The following is a 4,133-nucleotide window of genomic DNA, read 5'->3' as shown; positions in this document are numbered from 1 at the left end:
AGGAATGCTGATTTTTGGCTGGTAGCTGACCCCTAACCAAGGGGGATTTCAGCCCCCAAAGGGCAGAGGGCAAGTGAGGAGGGAGGTGTGGTTCTCCCTGCTGCTATTTATGCAGTGTTGTAAATTTATAAAGTCATTTATGTGTTCACTGAGGTTCACAGGGGAGGTAGGTGGGGATTTTCTGTCCCCACTGGTCTGTGCATGTGATTCAGGGCTGTTATTGCTGATCACGTAGAGAACAAGGCTTGGCTGCCTTGGCCTTTATAGGATTGAATCCTTCCCATTTTCTGTTGCCTCAGGCAGGGCCGTGTTCAGTTCCTCACAGCTTTTTCCAGCCCTGCAAACTCAGCCTGTTCCTCTCCCCCACATTTGTATGGGAACATAAGAACAAAAATTACTTTGCTGTGTAGCTCAAAATACCCTTTGAGGTGTTACTCTCACCATCCTCTGCTCTGGGAAGACAACAAGTTTCATTCTTTTTAGTGTCTGGGCTCCTGCTCCCATCATCTCCATCAGCTCGTGAGCCCATCCTGCATGCCAAGAGCTCATGTGCTCGCTCTGTTGGTGATGCCCTGGTCCTTGCCTCAGGACAGTCCTGTATTTTTGGCACTCTCTTTTGCCACTGATCCAAGGAAACCGTTGCACAACCATGTTAATATCCCAGGATCTCATCTTTTGCTAGAAATTATGATCTGTGGAGATGCTGGCAACCATCTGCAGCTGGAGCCTGCTCGCTGCCGCGGGTGGGATGGCATCTTGTGCTCTGGAGCCTGTTGAGTTCTGCTTCGCTCTCCCCCATTGACCTCGGTTCAAGCCTCCAATAAGTGCAGATCACTGGTGGGTTGTGATTTTAATGAGGAGTGCTCCTATGCTCCAGTTTCAGAATGAGTTTGTATTTAAAGGGCTGTCATTAGCTGGTCACTTCATCCAGCGGATGTCTTGGGTTGGCTGCAGAGGAGCGTAGTAATGACCCAAATTCTGGGAAATTGGAGTGTGGAATCAGGATATTTTTCAGTGCAGACTTATTAGGAGTGATTTACTGGTTAATCAGACCCAGGAGGCTCTCCTTCATCAGGGTAATGTGCAAGTGGAGAGCAGACCACAGCTAACAGCAGCTATTACTGCTCAAGTGTCAGCTGTGTTTTGCAGCCTGTGGCCTGCAGACCCTTGGGTGCATTGCCCGTGCGTGGATGTGTTATTGAGTACATCAGTATCTTGGGCCGGGGAATGTGCACTATAGATACCTTTATTTTCATGCATCTTTGTCTTTCAGAGATCAGCAGAATCCAGGTTTTGTGTATATAAAATATTCCCCTGTGCTTGGACAGAAGTCGTCGTGAGCTGGATGTGTTTTGTAGGCTAACGCTCCAATTTGGGTGTTCTGGTACCAATTATGAAGGAGGAGATGGTCAAAAGATTTGTCAAGAGATGCTTAAGGGCCATGTCCACTGCTTTACTGACCCTTTGTGTTGAATATTCAGACTCTGACCTTCAGCTCTGTTCATTTGCTCCTCTGCCAGCCTCATGCACCAACTCCTCCTGCTTTTCCTTCACAGTGTGGCAGGACCAGCTTCTCCTTTAGTGAGCTTCCTGGGCAACTGTCATTTCTCAAAAACACGCTGTCTCTGTGAATTTATACTTGCACAAAGCTTCTCCTCTTCCCTTGTTTAGTTTCATCCTCAGCTTTTAAACCTGAGTAATAATAAACTCTTGGTTAGAAAACAGAATCTGCAAGTCCTGATCCTCAGGTTTCCTAAGTTTGCTGCTGTTTAAAGAATCTGTTAAGGCTCCAGAAACCAAAATTGTGCGGACAGGACCACATCTGCTGGGTGAAGAGACAGAAGGGAGAGTGGATTCACTGGCACGGACCATTCATTTTGGCCAAAATACAGCTCCCAGTTCTGGCAGCGTAAGCTAACGCAGCAGCTCACACGCGCACAACCCAGTTTAGCACTGGGAGGTACTGGTGTACGGGTTTTGATGCCAGCTCTGGTGTTCCTTCCTAACGAGTCATGTAGTGCAGCCGCTGCAAAGCGCATGCTAAACTCTGAATTCAAACATGGCCAATGTTAGAAACGTGTCGTTAAATGGGAGATTTCACCTCCCTGCCTTGCCCTGCCCTGGTGTGCGACGAGGCCGATCTCCCCATCGCGCCCTCCCCAGCACGGGGCGAGGGGAAGATTTAGGGTGAATTAATTAAAACGCCTGTCACATGCTCGGAAGATAAAAAGCATTATGGGCCCGAGCTGAAGCCTGCTGAAGTCAGTGGTAATCTTTTCATTGACTTGAGTGGTCCTTGGATCAGGTCCTGTTATATGAAGCTTTTAATATGAGCGATGGGAAAACCGCTGAGCTGATTTTAGAACTCATTTGCAAGTCATCTGTGCTATATTTGGGAAAGGACTGGGAGCCAGATTCACTGAGCGACATAATCCCCTCCGAGTTTGCTCAGAAACCCACAGAACTGCTATTAAGGGCATAGTGCTCTTCAACTTGGGATTATTTCCTATACAGAAGGTGACATCAGACCTGTGCGGGGGATATTTGGGGTACGTGGGCTTCTTGCTGGTCCCCGGCGCCACAGGAATTAATTTCAACCACGGTGAAGAAATGAATCACTTGGGAGCCCAGATATGCATATGCTAATTGGCGAATTTGCATCAAAACTATTTCTGAACCCTCTTGACATAATGGATGCTGCCGGTTGGTATTTCTCCGGGGGTTATTCTCACCTGGAGTCTCGCTAGCCAAAAAAAGCTCTGTCCATCCCCATGTGTCATCGGGAGAGAGAGCTGATGATCCAGGGGATGATTCATCCCAAATGAAGATGGATGCTGGAGACTGGGGAGGAAATGAGTAATGTGTGCTTGTAAAGCGTTTGGACGTAAGGGCGAGAGGCGGTGTTCTCCGTAGAGAGAGTTGCTGTGGGTTTTTTCCGACGAATGTGACTGCACTTCAAATGGCTTTGCAGTCCGCAGCCTCGCAGTCAGGTGGCACATCCCCGCCTGTTAATTCCTGACTTTGCTAATTGCCTCCTGTCACCTCAGCAGCTCCGAGTGGAGGTTTGGTGTCGTCCGTGTGTGTTTGTGTGTGTGCTGGTAGGTCCCTTGTTGTTTCGTGAATCGTTAAACGCTTTTCAGCTTCCAGCCCAAAAAAGAAAACGGGAAAATGGATAAATAAATGTTACATTCGGCATCCTGCTCCTGTGCCACGAGGTTGCAGACTTCAGTACACTAGAATGTAATTAGTTAGTTAATTATGGTCAGTCCCCTTAGAACGCAGTTTACTTGAGTGACTGATTTAACTAATGATGTGTGTCGTTTTACAGCGCTGTGTTCTTCGTATTAATTACATTATTCCATCGTTACATGGTTTAATAATAACCTGCACAGGTTAATACTTTGGTACTGCTGGTAAAATTAATGGTTCCCAACTTGTCTGAAGTATCACACAGGCTCCTGTTTCCCAATCCTGGGGTAATAACTTACTTTCAGAATATCTAAAATAACTGATTTCCTTTTCTGTGCCTTTGAAAAGCATTAATTGCATTTCTGTGTAGGAGACGGCAGCATATGAAAATTCAGTTTGAAGTGTGTGTAAACCCGTTATATTTTAAAGAACACTCGAGCCATTCAAGGTCCAACCAGGGCTTCCTCAAGGGGTTGAAGTTGAGTGGCTTTTGACAGAAAAACACTGTCAGCTTCCCAGAGAGGCCCTGCAAGCCTTGAGGAGGCTGTAGAGACACTGGCATTAAACACAGCACAGTTAATTACTGCTTTTGGCTTTAACTTTGGGACTTTTACCCCCCTGCGACTGCACAGATGCTCAAGTGTTTGCAGGAGATGCTGCTTTTGTAATAGGCCAGAAACGACAAGATGAAGATTTTGGGGTTTCCTCTGCTTTGCTTCCTTGCCCCAGGTCAAGAGGCGTAGGGCAGCATCGTGGTCCTTGGCACACTGCAGCTCCTTCTCATTAATCACTGTTGATAACTTCTGTGTTGTGTGAAACAAGTAGCAGAAAACTGAATTTGGTAATTTAATCAGTTGAAAGTTAGGAAATGTAATGCATTTCCAGGCACAATCAGAAAGGTCTGGATGGATTCAAGTGTTTCTGTGCTTTCCTGGCTCTGGTAG

The 4,133-nt window shown here is 46.7% G+C and overlaps 1 protein-coding gene across 1 annotated transcript in view; it reads left to right on the top strand.

The window, feature by feature from the left end:
• Window positions 1-4,133, top strand: part of LOC104537655 (CUB and sushi domain-containing protein 2-like) — a gene marked incomplete at both ends in the record, with an annotated part of 85,281 nt that overhangs the window by 16,566 nt on the left and 64,582 nt on the right. The window lies entirely within an intron of this gene.

The sequence above is a fragment of the Mesitornis unicolor genome, unplaced genomic scaffold (genome assembly GCF_000695765.1).
Source record: "Mesitornis unicolor isolate BGI_N332 unplaced genomic scaffold, ASM69576v1 scaffold16823, whole genome shotgun sequence".
NCBI lineage: Eukaryota > Metazoa > Chordata > Aves > Mesitornithiformes > Mesitornithidae > Mesitornis > Mesitornis unicolor.
Note: the sequence above shows the minus strand (reverse complement) of the source record. Positions and strands in the feature narration are given on the sequence as shown.